The sequence below is a fragment of the Mercenaria mercenaria genome, chromosome 16 (genome assembly GCF_021730395.1).
Source record: "Mercenaria mercenaria strain notata chromosome 16, MADL_Memer_1, whole genome shotgun sequence".
In the NCBI taxonomy this organism is placed as follows: Eukaryota; Metazoa; Mollusca; class Bivalvia; order Venerida; family Veneridae; genus Mercenaria; species Mercenaria mercenaria.
The window spans coordinates 42,022,550-42,044,870 of NC_069376.1; positions in this window are offsets into that span (position 1 = coordinate 42,022,550).

Here is a 22,321-nt window from a genome sequence, read left to right on the forward strand (position 1 = left end):
GTAATCATAATAACTCACCTGAGCAAAAAAGTAAACAGAATGTACAATTATTCAAAACGAACAATTATAACCTCATGAAAAACCTTTATCAAAACAATACTTGGAAAATTCATACATATGTATATCAAATTGAACAGTAAATTTATATTATTTCAAATGAGGACAACCCAAAGTAAATATTGAAACTTTTAAATTATGAACACAGTGCTCTGTTCATGCAACACAGAGCTGTCTCCTTAGCGACATTACTATCTCCTTCACGACAGAGCTATCTCTCACAATAAAAAGTGAATAATTGTAATCCCGAACCATTTTCGGTACATATTTTATTTCCAAATGCATTGTATATTTTACAGCTATCTTACGCTTTCTCGGTTTGCTTCTTAATATTAGTTAAAATGTAAATATTTGATAATGAAAGTGCTTTCATGACGAAATCGCCAAATTTACTGCAAAATCAGTTTGTTGGTAATCACCACTACGTCCACAAATTAATAATGAATTAGCAAACTTAAAGTTCTCTGTAAAGTTTAATCATATCTACATCGCCTACCATTCTCCGATTTTTGATATCCGATACACTGCTTGTAAAAATGCAAAAAATTATGATGACACTCACCTTTGTTGATGTTCTTTTATCGCGACGTGCACTACCTTGGAAGTTGCGACAGAGCAGTTTACCATATACCTCTTAAAGAGGTAGCTCTGTAGTTTAATAGGCGTGCAAATACAGCAGTTCAAATAAATTCTGTCAAATATACAGCTTGCATTTCACAAGGAATACGAACTGGCTGAAAAAATGCCGTACTGAGCCTTCCAAAAATCCGTTTACTAGCGCTAAAGCTGTGAGTAAATCAATTATTCTCTATTCTCAATTATCAGAACAAAAATAAAACAGATACAGTACAGGTTTAGACTATGTATTTTGACAGCAAATATCTTTACATTTTTCGCGGAGTAAATACAACATTTCTATAGTGTGGATATTCCTCTTGTTGTACCCATCAGGCTTTTGGCATGGATTGTAAGCATGATTCTTTAAGATATTCTGAAAAGAAACTAACACATACTTTTAATTATCGTACAAACGTGTTATTCAAAACTAAAATACTCAGTTTTCTGAAACTATTATTTAATATTATGATTCTAAATGTATATTATTCATGTTTTTGAATCCAAATGAATAGTATAATTAATTATTCTAAAGTCGGATCAAAACAATTCTTATTTTATAAAGCGATAAAGCTATTATAACTCTAATATATCCATGGTCCATTAAATAGTTTAGTTCAGCTTCAAGTAAGGGAGGGTGGATGAGTTCTGATGTGTATTGCTGTCAAAATTCTAGCCTCAAGTGACGACTACACCTGTGTAACGCTTAAATACCCCCGAATAACCACGAAAACCCCGTCCTAAATTCCCGCCAAACAAGATCAATAAATTACCGTACAGCCTGATAATTTCGAAACGAGAATAATTTCACTTACTCACACTAAAGCTGTGAGTAAATCAATTATTCTCTAATCTCAATTATCAGAACAAAAAAACAGATACAGTGTAGGTTTAGACTTTGTATTTTGGCAGCAAATATCAAGTTTAACAAAGAGGGAAAAATACCAAGAAATACCAAAAAATATACGATACCATCCTAACATCTGGTGCTAATTTGAAGACTTGTAACTATAACATTCTTAACCTCAGCCTCGAATTGTTCCCTCCTGTACATCCAACATCCAATCCAGGTTCGTACTATTTTACATCAAATCTGCCCATTCAGTTCTAAAATATTCAAATGTCATTCAATATGATGTCATCAAAAAGTAAGAGTAAAGAGTGTTATAAAATAATTATCAGTATATTCTAAAAGCTATATAGAAAGCATTACTTATATACTAGTATTACTATTCTCATTGTTGTATCATGATACTTCTATTATTCATATGAACATTATATCCGAAGTGAAATTAATAATTTAAATATTTTGGTCTAAAACAGTTCAGTGAAAGCAAAAACAAGCTAGCTAACTGTGTACTAAACAATCCAAGTGAAATAAAGAAATATATGAATGAATAGAAACAAAATTGTAAGACAACCGATTCATGTATACTTTTCTCGCCACAAACAAGAAGTTAACAATACTTATCTCGAACAGGCAGCAGTGGACATGACATCTAACCATAACAAAGCCACAATCACTCTATTCTATCGTCAACATCAGATACATGCATCTCCAAAACCATCTTGCCAACTGCACATGTCATCAATTTGTTCCATATATAACAGCCTGTGCACATAACCCGAAGGTTATCACCCTTGTGTTCCACATAACGCAGCCTGGGCACCTAATCGGATGGCTATCACCCGTGCGATCCACCTAATACAACCTGGGCACATAACCCAAAAGTTATTACCCGTGTATTAAACATAACGCAGCCTGGGCACATTACCATAAGGAAAGCACCCGTGCGTAAATCATAACGCAGCCTGGGTACATAACCCGAAGGATATCACCCGTGCGCACAACAATTTTTAATACAACGCAGCCTGGGCACATAACTTGAAAGATATCATCCGTGCGTACAACAAGTTTTAATGCATCGCAGCCTGGGCACATAACTCCGAAATATATCATCCGTGCGCACAACAAGTTTTAATACAACGCAGCCTGGGCACATAAATCGAAAGATATCACCCGTGCGTACAACAAGTTTTAATGCAACGCAGCCTGGGCATAAAACTCCAAAAGGTATCACCCGTGCGTACAACAAATTTTAATACAACGCAGCCTGGGCACATAACTCGAAAGATATCACACGTGCGTACAACAAGTTTTAATGCAACGCAGCCTGGGCACATAACTCCGAAAGATATCACCCGTGCGTTTCACATAGAACAACCTGGGTACATAACATAAGGATATAACCCGTATAATACAATGTAAACTGGGCACATAACTCCGAAGGATATCATCCGTACGTTCCACATAAAGCAACCTGGGCACATAAGGATATCACCTGTGCATTCAACATAAAACCTGGGAACATAACCAAAACGGTTATCACCCGCTTCACGCGTTCCTTTATAAACCTGGTTATCATATAATGTAACCTAGGCACATAACTCCAAGTTATCACCCGTACTGACAAAGTCACATAATTAATGCATTTAAAAGTCATCAACCAATCTGCATGCTCATAACTCCACATTATAACCTTTTCATAAAATAACCTGTGTGAATAACGGCAGTATCGTCGCGTTATAAATGACCTGCATATGTCAAGGCAGAATATTAACTTATATTCTGCAAAAAAGAACCTGTGTCCTAAGTCTGCATAATGTTTTTATTATACATTCTGTACAACGTGACCCGTGTAATAATTTGCAATATCACGCTGTAATACGAATATACTAATTTTGTACATAATACTAAATTTCCTTTGTTCCACATTAAGTGACCTGTGAACATAACACTTTATTTTCCCTTTGTATTCTACATTAAGGGAAGTATATACCAAACATCTCATTATCATCGTGTATTCTGCATAAAAAAAATCTGTGAACATTAGATATCACCCTGTATTCTGCATAAAATGACCTGTGAACATAACACTATCACCTTGTATTCTACAAAAAGTGACCTGTGAACATAACATGCGTTTCCACACTGTATTCTATATAAAGTGTAGTGACCTGTGAACATAACATCGCATTATCACTCTGCATCCTGCATCAACTGACATCTCATATAAGACTGCAATATCGCCTTGTATCCTGCAAACAGCGACCAGTGTACATAACACTTCATTATCTCCCTGTAGTATGCATAAGTGACCTGAGAAATTAAAAGTTATCACATTGTAATGCGAAAAAAGTGACCAAATAAATTATCATCAATGTATTATGTTTGATGGTAAACCACTTTAAGTCATGCAAATGCAATGAAGGTTTTACTATGCCACATAATTGTGTCTTGTTTGAATAAAACTAATTTCTTAAACTTGAATCTCATTTTAATAATTCATACAGTAAATGACAACAAAATAGTTCTTGATAAACAAGCATAAGTATAATAATAAACCACATATACAACATTTGTATTTATATTAACGTTCCATAACTGTCTCTATTCATATTCGGATACTGTGCAGAGAAGAATCTGCGCTGATAGTATGTCACACAACTACTGTAGTAACTGTGAAATCATTAATATTCGTGGGGGACTAATTTTCGTGGATTTCGTGGTTGAGTCAATCCACGAAATTTAATACCAACGAACAAGTAAAATTCCCATTCATTTTATGTTAAAAAGTTGAAATCCACGAATTCATATCCCCATGAAATTGCTGTTTTGACCAAAAACACGAAATTTCATGCCCACGAAATTAAATGGTTTTACAGTATATCACTTAATTCATTAGATAGCACTTAAAAACATATTCCATTAATAAATAATAAATATAATGCTGTAATCTATCAGTTTAATAATGCAAAAAAACGGGTATTTGAAAAAGATTTGTACACAAGATCACTAAAAATACTTCAAAGTTATATTTTCAAATTTTGAAATACTGTAAACATACATGTAAGTAAATTATAAATCTAATTTTGAAGAGACTGACAAACGATCCGGTAAAGTGTCTTTAACATATCCGTCTCTAGCAGAGACAGATTTCCACCTGCCATGCCGTTGCCAAAGTCTTTCACATGTTTTATTGTTAGCGCTTACAGATGCTGCACCGGATCTGAATGAGTGTAAACCATACGCGCAAGGATTCAAAACCTAATATTTCAAGTTTAGACTTGAACAAATCATTTACTCCAGTATAGTAGAGAGGTTTATCTTTCTTCCTTAAAACGTACCTTTTTGACTGTTTACAGTATTGAACTGATCTAAAAACATACTCTGACGACTTTGAAGTTATGCCAGCTTCAGACAAGTATCTTTCGAGTGAACGAACTGGACAGGAAAATGTATCTGTCCGGGCGATAACAACAGTATTGCCGTCTCTTAAGACATCCGTTTTAGATTCTGAAACAAATATTTGACAGTACGTGTCAAAAATGTAATGTCAGATCTCCTTAAATTTAGAACTTCACTGATCCTAAAAAATCCAGCATACATAAGAACACACAAGGATACAATTCTTAAATCTGCCAAAGAACTGCTCTCAGAGGCAAATATTGTTCAATTTGGATTTTCCGCAAACACTTTCCGCTTGAATAACTGATATTAAATATAATGCTACAGTCACTGGCGTAGCTGGTAAATGATTTAAACTCATTTCATCGCACCACTTTGCAAATTTATTGTAATATGATAAATAGTAACGTGTAGTAGATTGTTCTTTTCCGCTTTGAACAGTACTTTTTACTTCTGAGAACAATTCCTCGGGCTGGTCCGAAATAAAAATAAATAATGATCTTTAACATGTATCCATCTCTGAGTGCTGTAGAGGCCTGTAATATGAATATACAACAATATACATAAAGTTGTCCAGTTTAACTGTCCGTCGTATACTGTTGAAAAACAACGTGAACACCCTCCCCCCAAAAAAATCAGTTTTATATTCAATCGCTCACTATTTTCTATCCCCCGACGAAATCGGAGGGATATAGTTTTGCCGTTGTCCGTCCGTCCGTCCTGAGCCATATCAAGGCAGTGGTTAAGAATATTTAGATAAAACTTCATATGCATGTTTACCACTGTAAGGTTAAGCGGCCCGTCAAGTTTCAGTCAGATTGCCCAAGGAACGCCAGAGTTATGGCCCTTAGAATTTTCTAGTGTTAACTATAATATAGGCTACTTAAAATATGACAATTTCTGTTTCGTAACTTGTGATCAATTTGACCTAGAACTATGAAACTTAAATGGAATTTAGATCAACATAATGTGGTTGTGCACACACAATGTCGTCTGGATTTCTTTCGTAATTTCAGAGTTATTGCCCTTTAATTGTTCAAAAATCCACATATTTGTACATAACAAACTTACAATTTGGTAGAATTTCATTGAACTTCTTTCATTCTTTTCCATGAACATTTATTATAAACATGTGAAGTTGTGTACCCACACCTGGTCACCCACTTGCCTTGGTCACTCTACCACCCTCCCCCTCCCACCCTAATTTCTTTTTCATTCCTTTTGTCCGTTTTTTTAAACCTTCCATGAATATTTATCAACATAAAAAGTTGTACCGTTCCCCCACCTCGGTCCTCCACCCAGCCATGCCCACCATTCCCGATCATGCATCCCCCCACCCAACATATTTTTATTAATTTTCCATCAATATTTATTATCAACATGTGAAGTTTTGTACCCTTACCCGTTAACACCCGCCTACCCGCCCCTCTTCTACGTCCCCACCTCTCATTTGTTCCCATTTCTTTTTCTTTAAAATGTTCAAAACTTCAACATGTGAAGTTGTAACCACATCCACCCCGCCGCCAGCTATGTTCAAGATATCTTACTTGATTGTGCTCTCTTAAGGACATCTGTTCTTTTAAGTCCAAATGTACATGTTAAACAGCAACACTTGGTGCCAAACTACTTGAAGACAATATCTTGTTCTAGTTAAACTTTAAGCTGACATTTCAAATAACTCCATTTAATTCTAAAAGCTAAGCTTATTACAGTAAACATATTCCATTCAAAATAATTTCTTTAGTCGGGATCAACGTAACATACATTTACTATGTACACTTTAAACATTCGTTTTCTGTTAAATTGATTTTGACTAGTGAAATTATTTGCTTCTTAGTAACATCTTTAATGTTTTGCCGGATATATTTCTTTGCCTTTCCTCACCATAAACCCTTTCGGCGGGGGATACAAATTAATCGAATTTGCTTGTTAACAACATTTCTTGTACTCAGCCTGTACGAAAGTTTGTGTTAAAGACTTGTATTCTTGTTTACAATACTGTCCCGATTATTTCAAATTTACATCTGTATATTTTATAACAATAATTTTACAGCTGTAGATTTCAATTAACAGCTTAATAACGACTGTAAAACAGATAGAATTACGCAAATGAGATACAGCTGTAAAAAGACTTACAGCTTAAAAAAAAATTAAAGACGTTGAAAAAGAGGACATTATTTAAAGGGACGAAGCAGAGGTACCCAAAGTGTTAGCTTTAGCACTTACTCGAAAAAAAATAAATAAAAAAAAAATAGAAAAATAGTACTTACTCAAATAACGGTTAAAATTCTACCATTTTAAAAGATGTGGTATTCTGTGAAGTTATGTTATATTCCGCCAAAATGCATGTACGATTTAAGATGGCTGCCAATACTCATGTTTCCCTTCAAAAATGTTACAGCTGTAATCGCGAGACATGGCCATTTTACAGTTGTAACTTTCAGCTGTATTTTTGAGACCTGCATGTTTTATACCTGTAAATGTTAACTGTGTTTCAGGCCATTTTCCACTTACAAGTCTTTTATAGCTGTCATTTCAAAATACAAGTCTTTACAGACGTTTTACAGCTGTAAAGCAGGTCCTCCTATTTTCGTACAGCTACATGTTATGGATTTCTGTAAAACTATATATCAGACTAATTTTTTCATAGTATCATGAAAACACAAAGAAAAAGATGACGCAGGGTACAATGTTTTTATTATAAGATATGTTTTCCAAGACAACTTGACATTTTATTTTGTCTTTGTCACATTTGGAACAGCTCAAAATAGTCTGAATTGATATGGAAATATTCTTTTAGGGTATAACGAAAGTTCATGAAACATAATATCACCACATTATGAAAAGCATTTTAATCAAATTGTTATAAAAATACTGTACATTATCGTACATTTTTAAATCCGGTCTTTCTAAGTTTAAATACAGTACGTTGAGGAATGTCATTTAATAGCCTTTGATACATTTGCCACACGTCATTTGGAATATGATGTGTTTGATGTTACTAAAATATATTCAGTCCATCATGACAGATAAGTCACACACATAAATTATATATAACTGGAACTAATGGATAATGAATAGAAATAAAAGCAGTTTCAATTATGTCAGGTTACGTGGTTATTATCCCAATCAATGTATTGGCACTTAGGCCACTCCAGGCCCGTCACTCCCAATAAATAAGCGAATGTTAATGTTTTCGTAGATAGACATAAAAACATTAGCATTCTTATTAAGGTAGTTTTGCACGTTTGATAAACCGGAAGTGATGGCGTAACGTCAATGATTCGGAAAACTTTGAATAAGGCCTGGATTCGGCGTACGGAAATGAAAACCATCTTTTGAATTAACGGCAACCATTGATTAAATTAAGTACAATGTCATTGTTACTATCTTTCTTATGTAAAAATATGATATTAAAATATCATATATGTTAAATAGTTCAAAATAATATCATAAAGGTAGCTTGAAATTTGCGATTTATTTTAATCGTGATTAAATATCTCAAAAATAACCACTAAAACCTATGCATTTTATTCACCATATTATAGGTCATATGTTTATTTATGACTGTGAGAAGTTCCATTAAAAGCTACATTGCACATTGTAGAAATATTTCCATTCGCAAAAATGTTATGAAAGTTGTGATATTCGCATAGACTCCATTTATGAAGAAATGCGTGAGGTCTAAAGTTTTCAAATCAGTCTAGCTAAAAACCAAATACACAAACTTTATCTATTTTATTTGTTGAATTTTCTAAATATATTCTGAAGTTTCGAGTTGGATGAAATGCTACATTGTAGAAAAAAATTCGACCCGAACGTGCAGAACTATCTTAATAGGATGTATCATTTAATGAGACAAATACTTAGAACTGTAATTATATAAGTATTTTAATATTGTTTTTATTCTTTTCAGGCGAACGTTGGGTTAAGCACATTATTTCTCTACCGTTACATTTCTTTTACATAATTTAAATGTTTGGGAGTTTTTGAAATGGTTAAATACCATAAGATTAAGTAAATATGTTTGCATTTTCCTTTATAAGATCTGAAATGCACTGGAGAGATTTGATGTATATATGCAAAAATCTACTTTCTAGATTTTATTCATTATCAGACAATTTTCTTAGAGAGCAATGACCATATATTTTGTCACAATTAGAACATTTCCATTATAGTCTTGGGCGATCACTTTATTCAACTGATACTGGTTCAGTGCCTAAATCCGGACAGTGCTTAATTATTCGGACACGTTTAAAAATGCTTTACGATCATGATTTGTTACTGAAATGAACAGAATCGACGCAAACAAAAGCTTTGATGACCGGCTGTCAAAAAAACAGTGTACGAATGTAAGCTTTTCTAGAGAAAAGTACCTTCAAATATCCGCACCGCATAAAGTAAACATTGTGTGTGTTGGGGGATGACGTCATACAGCACGCGCCAGTTATTTGAGGTGCGGGGAGATACTGATTAAATACATGAGAAAAATATTCTGCCTATTGCAGACGAGTCTTTTTGTTTGCTGATCGAAACTGATGTAAAAACATGTTTTAGAAGTCTGTAATACCTTCAGTATTTATTTAAAAGATTTAACCAATTTCTGTTATATATCAATTAATTCAATAGAAAGAAAAAATGCCAGCATTTTGCAGACAAGGGAAGCAATTCATTAGATAAATCGGCGCAGTGTCATTATAATGATCCCCGTAGTTCTGTCAAAATGTATAACGACAGCGACAGAATAAACATGTAAGAAAGAATAATTTTAAACATTAATTTTTGCTCAGATAAATTTTATTATATTATTGTTATATTTCGCAATTATATAAAGTTAGAAACTAGTACATATGATCACGTGATGAACAGGTAATAAAATTTTATTCGGACGGAGATGTTTGTATATATTTACAGGACTGTATTTGACTGCTTTATTTTAAACGAAGTCGTGTTTATTGTTTTTTTTTGGGTGCACATATTAGTTGCATTTTATACCCAAATAGTGTAATAGTAATTTTGACAGCTTTTACTGGCCTAGTTCGGATGACATTTTTATGATGAAATCAGCAATATACGATTTTGTTGTTTTGCAAAGACATTTATAAAGAACCTAACATTATACAGTTAAAATTTTATGCACGTGTGGTTTCATAATGCAAAGCTACTGTAAAAAAACCACCAAAAGTGTCCGGATTTAGGCACTGGACCAGTATACATTAAACAGAATTTAGTTTAACAGAATATCGCCACTGTGGAAATCCAGTTTGGAAACACGTTTAAAAATAGTATAGCATGCAATAAATTGGTACGCCTACCTTTGTGATCTCTTATTTCAAACATATTATGTCAGAGAACTTTAATTTAATAGCCTAGTTTGAAATATTTGCCATTCGTCACTTGTAATGTTCTTTGTTATGACTTATGTTATGACTCGAAAATTTTGCTTCTTTAATTTGTCGATAACTGGTCAACATGAGATCCATAGAAAGTAATATTCACTGCAGAAAAAAATATTCTCGTAAACAAACTTTAAAATAGATAAGCGATTAACTATTTCTAAAACTTTACCATTTCGGTATTTTCACCCGAGGCTAATTTATTCTAAAGTGTGCATATTGATAGGTGCCGGTTGCAATAAGGAATTCATTCTAGCACTAAGACGTCTAGGATTTATTCAGGTTGCTCAAATTGAGTAAGAGGTATTGGCACACCCGGAGTTATAACGCTCGGAATTCGTTTTTCCACGTAGTCCTAAACTAACTTTCTGTTTGCTTCTTAAAACGAGATAATGGTATATTTGTGTTCTTCAATGTTTAGAATTTGAGTCACCGTGGTAGAAAGATCATTTGTATTTCCTTTTTTGATTTTGTCAGTATAAAGTGTTCTTGTATATAAAATAACTAAAAATGCGATTTAACGGAGACAGAATGAAAACGTACAAAGATACATTTTTTTCAAAGTTATACCAGTTTAAATCAAATCTGATGATTTTTTTGAAAAAGGTATTTCAGCACAGATTAAAGTGAAGTATAATTATTCACTTTTAAAAGCGTTCTCGCTGTGAAAGAACTGTAATTTCAAATGATTATATACCGTTTTGTCTGCACCTGTTTGTTAGTCAGTCATTCTTGTGTCCTGTTTTATATAAAAGAAAGGTAATTTGAAATGTTTACATTTCAAAACGCTCCAGTAGAATGCTTCAGTATTGCTGTAATACAATGGCTATGTTTTTCCAAATCAATAACTAATTAGCAATGTTTTTCCAAATGAATAACTAATTATCAATTCATTTCTGTGGAAACTGTTCTTTGATATAATAGACATGCGATTTACGCTTTACGATTTAATATGCGATAACACTTATACAAGCAAAATGATACTAGCCTGCAAATTATAATTTTGCAGCATCCCCCAGAATACGAGAAAAAAAATACATTTGATCTATGCAAATGAAGCACACATCATCTAAAATAAATATTTTCGAATCTAAAATGGCCTTTTAATACTTTTTAAGTGAAGAAAAAGACAAATGGACTGGGAGACCATTTTAAAATGATATTCCTTTCTTACAGTTTTAATAGAGAGTTTAGCATGAAAAAAATGCAGTAACATAATATAACGCTAGGAATCTAACTTTAAAAATGAAATCCTTCATGATAATAGTAATAATAATAATAATAATGCTCGTTCCAAAGTAAATAGATCCAACTATTTTTCCTTATTTTCTTTTTTCTAGTAAAGTGAATTGTTTTTCAATACTTATTATTAATTTAAAAGCAGATTTGTGTCATTTGGTAAGCCATTTCTTGCTGTTATAAGTGCTGGTTTTCTTTCGCTTATCTCAACAATTTATTGCAGCTCCACTGTATACACAGTTGTACGGTATTAGTACGGCATACAGTTGTTAGCTTTATGTTGCAAGGGTTGTCGCCCTTTTGCTTATCTTCTCCATTTGACATCATAAAGAGTTGATTTACGTGACAACTTTTGAAGGGTGGAAACAAAATCTTCATTACACACTATCCCTCGATCCAAATTTTGCAAGTTTTCTTGTTGATGGTTTCACCTGGGCAAAGAAGACTGTAGCTCATCCACTTAGGGGTTTTGATGACGATGGTGAGGGTGTTCCTGAGGCAAAAAGACACACTGCCGCACAGAAGTGTACCCATCTTGAGCTAATGTTGGGACAAATAGCCAATTATTGCCCAGTAATTTCTAGGAACACCATTGTTAAAAATTCCACTTCGGTAAACAGTATCTGGCAAGCTATTCGCTTACTTTTCGGGTTCCAGACATCTGTCAAGCATTTCATGAACTTTAATAACTTGAAACTAGAACCAGGTGAACGACCGGAAGATTTATTTCAACGACTCACCAGTTTTATAGAAGACAATCTTCTTCATGCTGACGGGTCAATAAAGCATCATGGTGGGGTTCCGGACAGTGACAGGACGCTTCCCAAGACCGATGATCAGTTATGGATTGTAACTGATGGATCCGTTTCAAAAAATGGTATAGGTACTACTTTGTATGTCAATCGTGGCAACAAATTGTTACTGGCAGGATTCTTTAGTGCCAAACTTAAGAAACACCAAGTCTCATGGTTACCGTGCGAGATCGAAGCCTTGAGCATAGCGGCCGCGATTAAGCATTTTGTCTATTCTGTCTAAACATAAGTCGTGTGTACTAACTGATAGTAAACATTGCGTACAGGCTATACTGAAACTTGGTCGCGGTGAATTTTCTGCAAGTCCCCGCGTTACCTCATTTCTTTCTGTGGTTAGTCGGTATCAAGTGAGTGTGCAACATGTCGCTGGGCCAGCTAACTTTCCTTCAGATTTCGCGAGTAGAAATGCTGCCGAATGCTTGGAACCACGGTGTCAAGTGTGTTCATTTATAAGTCGTCTTGAGGATTCAGTAGTCAGATCAGTTAGCATTCAGGACATTATTGAAAATAACAGTCGCTTACCGTTCACATCAAGATCAGCCTGGAAAGACCTCCAGACAGAGTGCCCTGATTTACGACGCACTATGGCTCATTTGAAGCAAGGCACGCGTCCGTCCAAGAAACAAACTAAAGTGAAAGACGTAAAGAGATACCTCAGTGTTGCTTCCATCGCTAACGATGGTTTACTCATTGTTAGACACACTGATCCATTGTTACCTCCAGCTGACTTAATTATCGTACCGCGCAGTATATTGGATGGTTTGGTAACCGCTTTGCACCTAAAACTTTGTCATCCAACCAAACACCAGTTACAATTAGTTCTTAAGCGTCAGTTTTATGCATTGGATCTCTCAAACGCAATTGACAGAGTGTGTGAGAGTTGTCATTCGTGTGCTTTACTTAAGCAATTTCCTGAAAGTCTTGTGAAACAATCCTCAGAGGAACCACCTGAGCGTGTCGGTATCAACTTCGCGGCAGATGTCTTAAAGCGAAACCGCCAACTTGTACTTGTCGTTCGTGAAACAGTCACATCTTACACGTCAGCTTGCATTACTGCAGATGAGAAACGCGACACATTACGCGATAACTTAGTCAGCCTAATGGTTGGAATGCATCCAAACGCGGTCGTCCGTGTAGATCCTGCTCCAGGATTCACTTCGTTGAAGGATAACAAACTTCTTGAACAGTATAACATTTCACTTCAGATTGGACGGGTTAAAAATCACAAGAACCCTGTTGCTGCAAAGGCCACTGCAGAGCTAGAAACTGAACTATTGCGTTTTGAACCAAGAGGGGGTCCAGTGTCTAGTTTAGATCTCTCAATCTGTGTTTCACGACTTAATTCACGTATTCGCAATCAGGGCTTGTCAGCGCGTGAACTATGGACTCATAGAGATCAGTTCACACATGAACAGACCCCATTTATAGATCATGACATCGTTTTGAATCAGCATAGTTTACGTGAAAGTAATCATAAATACAGTGAGAAATCTAAATGTCCTAATGTTACACACAGTTCAAACAAGGTCAGTGTAGGAGATTTAGTATATTTGTATTCAGACAAGCAGAAATCTCGTGCAAGGGACAGATACCTTGTTGTTTCTATTGACAATGAATGGTGCTTTATAAAAAAGTTCACTGGAAATCAATTACGCGCTACATCTTACAAAATAAAACTGTCTGAATGTTACCGCGTTGAGAGTGAGATTCATTCTAATTATTCCTCGAGTCTGAAAGATTTTGAAAACGAGAGTGATAATGAGGACACTGAATCAAACACGTGCATTTCTGAGATGGTACCTCCAACATTAACTATACCATTACTAAATGACAATGTCCTTCGTGAGCCTTCTGAACCCCAAATGTTAATCGGCGAAATTGATGAAAGCCCTCCTCTGGAAAAGGGGCGTTCTGATGAAGATATAGATGAAACTCCACAGTCTAGGCCACAAAGATGTCGTAAACCTCCAAAGTACTTGGAGGATTATGAGACATAAACAATTCATGACTGTAAACTACATACCAGTATTTATAAACCAGGCGGTATATTTACCACTAGTGCACACTAGTGTACATTCATTGGAATATTGATAATCTATGATAGCTTAAGAGTTTGGTTGAGAATCCGTCTGTTTCCATGTGACAGTGATTTTTTTTTAACATTTCTTTGCACTATGCTTTTCCGTTTTATATGATTAGGAAATCTCTTTAAGTATAAAATAGGTATATTTACTAAACAAGTGTTGAATAACCTATATATTTGAAAATTGACATACTTTTTGTTTAGCAGTTACTTATGGTTAATTTTTATGCATGTATGTATTGTTCCTTTATCAGCTTGAGATATTAATTCATGTTCTGAACTACCGTACTTGTACTTTTAAGTTGGATACTTAACTATTTTAATAAATGGGATGCTTAACTATTTTAATAATTGAGAATAGTTTTTCTTTAAAGATAGAAGAAGAGGTTGCGCCACTGTATACACAGTTGTATGGTATTTGTACGGCATACAGTTGTTAGCTTTATGTTGCAAGGGTTGTCGCCCTTTTGCTTATCTCCTCCATTTGTAATCGTAAAGAGTTGATTTACGTTTCTCTGCCAATAAACGTTGATTTGCATCGTTACCGTTGTTCCTTGTTAACTGGCGCAGATATTAATCTACCCTCTGACATAATAATTATATAAAAGAAATATTTCGAGGTATATTGAACAAATTGTTATTAATTCATTCACAATAATGTTTTTTTTCAATTTCAAATCTCCTTCCTCTATTTTTGCTTATCCAGGATTCAAACAATTCATATATAGAATTAGACTGATCGTTTTTTGATGCATACATTTTCTATATATTTCAAATTATGATTGTGTATTATTTAGATATTTTGCGATCAGTCATAATTGATTTCTCTTTCTGTCTTATTCACCAAGTCATATATAAAAGTAAAACAATGTTTATTGAGCTCTTGGGACATTCGGCCAAAGGTGAACACATTTATAATGGTGATTATTAGCTGGGATGAAATCTGTCCGGATCAGATCGAAACCTGGTTCCGCATTTTTTGCTGTTTAACGTTGAATGATTTCTCATATTTCCATTGAGATTTATACATAGATGCTACACTATAAATTTTCAGTAATCGTTTCTCTGCAAATGTAAACATTTATTATCTGATATACCTGTCGTATCAACATATAATGCACTAGGGCCGGCATGTGTATGTTCTTTAGATACCACCCATACCCCAAAGATAAAGTTGTATAGACTTCTAATGCTTAAGTATTGCGTTATGTATGAATACTCTCATAGCATTTTCAAATTGTTAAAAGTTCATACAAGTATAAATGTGCTATAAAATCTCGATCATGTTTGTGTTCCGCCACTAACATGGAGTATTATTACCGTTCCTTTATCTAAAATCGCAAAATAAACAGCTATGAACAAATAATTTTGTGAAAATTCTAACGATATGGATTGACCAATTGATAAATATAAATCAACAAATTGATATGATTATTACATAATTGTCTTGTTTTATTCTTCAGCTGTAAGAGTATGTAAGTACTTGCAAATTATACATAAACGACGGCTGAAAATACTAATAAATCTATACTGAACAGCAAAAGAAACTATCCAGATGTATAACTAGTATATTTTGATATAAAAAATGATTTTTCAAACTTGAATTGTTTCTTCATACGAAAATTACACTTGAAGATCTTCACGTGCTAATTTTTTTAAAAATCAATCAACCGTGAAGTCGGTAGTCCCACAATAGTAGTTTGAAAGGCTATATCTTCTGCGCGTCAGTTGCGTTGTAACATCCCAATTGGGCGCTCGAGCTAAATTTGATTCAGTCGTGCGGTGCAACCAACAATATTTTTCAAACTTTATGCTGTTTTTCCGGTTAGTCAATTATCATAATTCCAATCGTAATAAAATTTCACACAGAAAATTGTTAATTACAGGCGCACGTGAATTTCGTGCAAAACGGCTATTGTGGGACTATTGATTTCACGGTTGATTGATTTTTTAAAATTTTACACGTGAAGTTTTTCAAGTGTAATGTGATATGAAAAACACAAGTGATTATAAATTAAAGTTTTTAATAAAAGATACCCCAGTTATAAAACTGGATAGTTACTTTTGCTGTTCAGTATACATGTATGTATTTGTCGGAACTGTTTAGTCAGTTTGAGCTATTGATTATCTCAGAACGTGATCAATACAACGTTATTAAGATTTATCTACCTGCAATAAAAGTGCACAATTTCGGCTGAATAAGTACAGAATTAATATTTATCCTATATTTAATACGCTGGTACCTCATTAAGTTTGATTTTGAAAAAAAGTCATTAACGATATCTTCAGTACTAAAACATGTTAATTTCAGAACTTATAAGTCAGCTCGAGCTATAAAGTAAAGCAAAACGTAATCAACACAATTAAATAGAGGCTAAACTACTTGTTATTACAAAGGCATGGACATAGTACGAGGGCTGTTCAAAAATAACGTACACTTTGTCTTTAGCTTTTAGATACTTTACGAAGCTATATAAAGTAAAGCAAAACGTAATCAACACAATTAAATAGAGGCTAAACTACTTGTTATTACAAAGGCATGGACATAGTACGAGGGCTGTTCAAAAATAACGTAGACTTTGTCTTTAGCTTTTAGATACTTTACGAAGCTATACAAACAATGAACGTCACGATTCGGAATTTTTCTACTAATTTCCCTAATTTCTTTGCAAACTGATGTTGCTTAGTAAGCCCGTGAAAATAAAAGATGTGATCCATTGTAGTGAAATCCTTTTTAAATCCAAATTGCGAGTTTGTAATTATATTGTTAACCTCGCACCAATCTGTAAGTCTAGTATTTAGTACTGATGTAGAAAGCTTTGATTTCATAACGCCAACAAGTGTTAGTCCTCTGCAGTTACCAGCCCGCCCGCTTAGCTCAATAGGTAAGAGCGTTGGTCTACGGATCTCGGGGTCGCGAATTCGATCCTCGGGCGGGGCGTATGTTCTCCGTGACTATTTGATAAACGACATTGTGTCTGAAATCATTAGTCCTCCACCTCTGATTCATGTGGGGAAGTTGGCAGATACTTGCGGAGAACAGGTTTGTACTGGTACAGAATCCAGGAATACTGGTTAGGTTAACTGCCCGCCGTTACATGAATGAAATACTGTTGAAAAACGGCGTTAAACCCAAAAAACAAACAAATCTGCAGTTACCTATAATACAGCTTCTGGGAACATTAGTGTGCAAAATGGTCCCCTCGAAAGTGTTTGCCCGTAAGTACAACATTTATACTTATTCTGTTATTTGACACAGCTTTCGAACTATTGACATTTGTTTCGGCTGACAATACTCAAATATAAATTTTGCCATAATTATTAAGTCAGTTTAAGCTATTGGTTGATCCAAAACGTTTAGGCAAGCATAATTAGGTGTCAGATGCCGCAAATATGTTTGTTGTAACAAATGATGACACCGTTATATTATATACATGTAAATGGAAATCAGAACTAATTGTATAAAGTTTCATTACCCCTAAAATTGTATGTGGTCGTATGTAAATAAAGTTTACACAATATGTGTTTGTGAGAAGTTTTGACAAGGGTGTGGTGAAGAAATGGTCGAATTTTATGACTCATTTGAACAGATTTTCTCCGAGATGATATGTAAAGTTTTACTTTTAGAAAAGTAGAATAGAAATATTTTATCGGCGTGAAGTTGGCAGTACAGCAGTAGCAACAGTAGGGGCAGTTAACTACTGCTACTGCCAGCAGTTACAACAGTTAACTGCTGCTACTGCCAGCAGTTACAACAGTTAACTGCTGCTATAGTTAACTGCTGCTACTGCCAGCAGTTACAACAGTTAACTGCTGCTACTGTCAGCAGTTACCACAGTTAACTGCTGCTACTGCCAGCAGTTACAACAGTTAAATGCTTGTACTACCAGAAGTAAAGTACTGCTACTGCCATTAGTTAGAACCACAACACCATTTTATTTAGACAGGAAGTGAATATAATCAAACAAGGCAGATTTACATAATCGACAGACTAGTCTATAAATTGAACTCTGAAACGTCAAATCAATTTATAGTTTAGTGTATTTAACTCTGAGTTTAGGCCTTAACTATGATGTAATTACCTCCCATGATTGCATCTTAAGAAAATGAAAGTAGAAAATCCCGCGCTTTTCTAAATGGCAAGGGATGGTTTCTAATTGTGGCCTGTGTACGTTTTCTGAATAAAATGAGTACATGTTCTTTATAGGCATTTATATTCAAAGAGTTATTTTTAATGATAACTGAAGTTAAAATACAAACAACAGTTTGCAAGAAGTTGGTGTGTGCTACAACCGAATTTCCTAGCTCCCGACTTAAACTAAAGAGAGGCGAGGAAGATTAAGAAGGCAAAACAGGAAAGAACAACGATCCATTAATGTATTCATCTATGTGCATTGTAGATTAAAATCAAGAATTTTAAATAAGACAGAAGCTTGAGGGTCCCCTGCTCCGCCCAAGACCTTGACTTTTGGGTCGACCGGGTAGCCGTTGTAGAGGGGGTTGTCCACCACCCGGCACGGGTTGCCGCCATTTGGGGAAATTCTTGTTTGGAAGGAACCCGGGATGAGGTGTGAGGTGGGTTGGGGCTAAAATGCTTACATCAATTAATAGGAGGACCCTAAGGGACCTTGACTTCGGGACAGGACCGGGTGGCCGTTGTAGAGGGTGACGGGCTATGGGGGGGGGGGGGCAGCATAGTAGCTACCCCGGGAAAACTCTTGTTTACTCGTGAGCGGGTCTAAAACTAGGTCCGAGGACGTTTTTGGAAATTTTCACTTTTTTTCAGTTTGGGCATCCCAAGCTCCGCTCCAGACTTTGACTTTTGGATCGAATTGGGTGGCTGTTGTAAAGGGGGTTGTCCTTCACCCGGCACGGGTAGCCGCCATTCGGGAAGAACTCTTGTTTGGGAGCAACCCGGGGTGAGAGGTGAGGCGGAGATGGGCTAAAATGCTAACAGCAGTTAATAGGAGGACCCTACGGGACCTTGACTTTGGGACGGGACCGGGTGGCGGGCTAGTGTGGGGGGGGGGGGGGCAGCAGAGCGGCTACCCCGGGGAAACTCTTGTTTACTCGTGAGCAGGTCTTAAACTTGGTACGAAGCCGTTTTTGGAAATTTCAACTTTTTTCAGTTTAGGCACCGCCCAGACCTTAACTTTTGGATCGGACCGGGTGGCCGTTGGAGAGGGGGTTGTCCCCCGCCCGGCACTGGTGGCCGCCATTCGGGGAAAACTTTTTTGGGAGGAACCCGGGGTGAGGTCGGGCGGTTTATGCCCTGAAAGCTTCTTTTCAGTTTCGCCGGGCTCAGTGCGGCTGGCATGGCTTTCTTTCGGCAGTTTATATATTTACTTTTTATCTTAAAAGGCATATCATAAGACACATGATACTATTTGATAATATGGGGAGACTATTGTCTATTGCGTATGCATATGTAGACCAGTTTTCGAGTAAAAAAAAAACAATTCTTCTTCTTCTTCTTGGCGTTCACCGCCTACACTGTCACCCCTGATCCAGCAATGAAGGAGGCCGTCTTCTTCAGGTCCTCCTTCTTGCCGTGCACTTTTAAAAATCAATTAAATTGTTCTCTTATTTTCTACTTACAAAATGCGTATTGACATATAAATAAAAGCAACTAGGAATTTAATGTACAGTCTAACCTGTGGTAAAAACCACCTGCAAACAAACCATATTTTCAATACCTGACTGCAAAGACCATGGTTTTTTATCTCCTGCATGGCCAATTTTAAAGATATTTTACATGTTCAGCGAGACTACCTTCCAACCAAAATCCACTTTTTGTTGTTCCCCTGAGTGGTCTTTTAAGGCAGGATTGACTATAAATTCACTATGATTTCAATGAAAACAAGTGAAATGCCTACGGGTGTCATCGCTCATCTGCAAGTGCTGGTCAATATGAAAAAAGGAGTTATAGTTCAGATTATCCGAATAAAAAAGGGCCATAATTCTGACGATTTAGTTATGGCTCTTGGTCATTTTACGATGATACACAAGTTTACAACGTTTCAAAGCTGTAGCGTTTATATTTTCTGAGAAAAAGAGAACACAAACCAAAATTTTAACCAAGAAACTCAAATTTTCGAAGTACAAAGAAGTGATTTAGCGGTATCGGACATCCCTTACTTTATTTTATTTTAACACCCCCTTGAAAAGAATATACGACCGTTTTATGCGTGATGTTGACAGTGGGTTAGAAAATAGACGTTCGTATATACATTCGAAAATAATCATGGTGAATGCATATTTGTATAAACATATGACATTCGTATAGACATTCGAAAAATGCTGCGAACGTATATTTGTGTAGACATTAGACATTCGAAAAAATCAAGGCGAGTGTATAAAATATGTGTTTAGACATTTGACATTAGAATAGACATTCGAAAAAATTGCTGCGAATGCATATCTGTATAGACATTAGACATTCGTGTAGACAATCGAACAAATCAAAGCGAATGCATATCTGTATAGACATTAGACATTCGTATAGACATTCGAAAAAGATGCTACGAACGTATATCTGTGTAGACGTTAGACATTCGAAAAAACATTCGAAAAAGTCAGAGCGAATGCATATGTGTGTAGACATTAGACATTCGTATAGACATTCGAAAAAAAATTCTGCGAATGTGTATCTGTGTAGACATTAAACATTCGTATAGACATTCGAAAAAATCAAAGCGAATGCATATCTGTATAGACGTTAGACATTCGAACAGACATTAAACCAATTATGGCGCATGAAATATCTGTATTGACATTAGCCACTCCTATAGACATTTAATAAAAAATCAAGGCGATTGCATATCTTATTTAATAGACATAAGTCATTCGAATGTTCGAATGTTTAATGTCTATATACATATATATTTTTGCAGCAATATTTTTCAATGTCTATACTAATGTCTTATGTCTTTAAAAATACATGTGTATGCGTTTGCCTTGATTTTTACGAATGTCTATACGAATGCCTAATGTCTTTACAGAATGATATGCATTCGCCTTGATTTTTTTAATGTCTATACAACTTGCTTTGCCTATATAGACATGCATTCGCAGCAATTTTTTAATTAAGTAATTTTGAATACAGATATGCATTCGCCATGATTTTGTTTCGAATGTATATATGAATGTCTATTGTATAACCTACTGCCAACTTCACGCACCTAGAATAATTTAAATAAGCCTTTCTCTTTGCGATAAATACTGTACACATCTTCTATAAACGCTTTGTTTTCATTTGTACTGTCTTCTTTGAAGATTTTAGATAATTAAAAAAAAAACTAATACATGTACTTCAATATTGAAATCAGTCTGAAATAAAATGTGTTGTGTTTTAACACTGCGTATGTGGCAACTATGGTATCTTTTAAGAAATTTAACTATGTAGTACACCAGTGAAAAAAAGATAATGGTATACTAACAACTAGTCTGATAAAGCATAATAGTGTTTACCAATCTGTTCATCACTAATTTTAGCCTGATTGTGCATGTTTTATCGCAGCTCAGATTACCAGTAGACTGACCAAAGAGTAAAAAATAAGGCAAAATAACATAAAAAATGTTATTTTAGGACCAAGTGCCAATTTTAAAAGAAAAACTGCTTTCACTGTTTCATTTTTGCTAAGAGTTCAATAACTGTGTCTGTGTTAACAATATGCAGCAATTTAAAGTTTGTTTTGCACTTAATATACCAGTTCTGATTTCTATATAAACAGTAATGTTTGATAAATACCTATCAATAACAAAGTGTGCATTAAAAATAGCAAGGCCAGAATTAAAAGTCCGTGTTATTTCGGAGTCAGTCAAAAACTTGTATCATTTAAAACATGTGAATAAAATAAAATTGCCATAC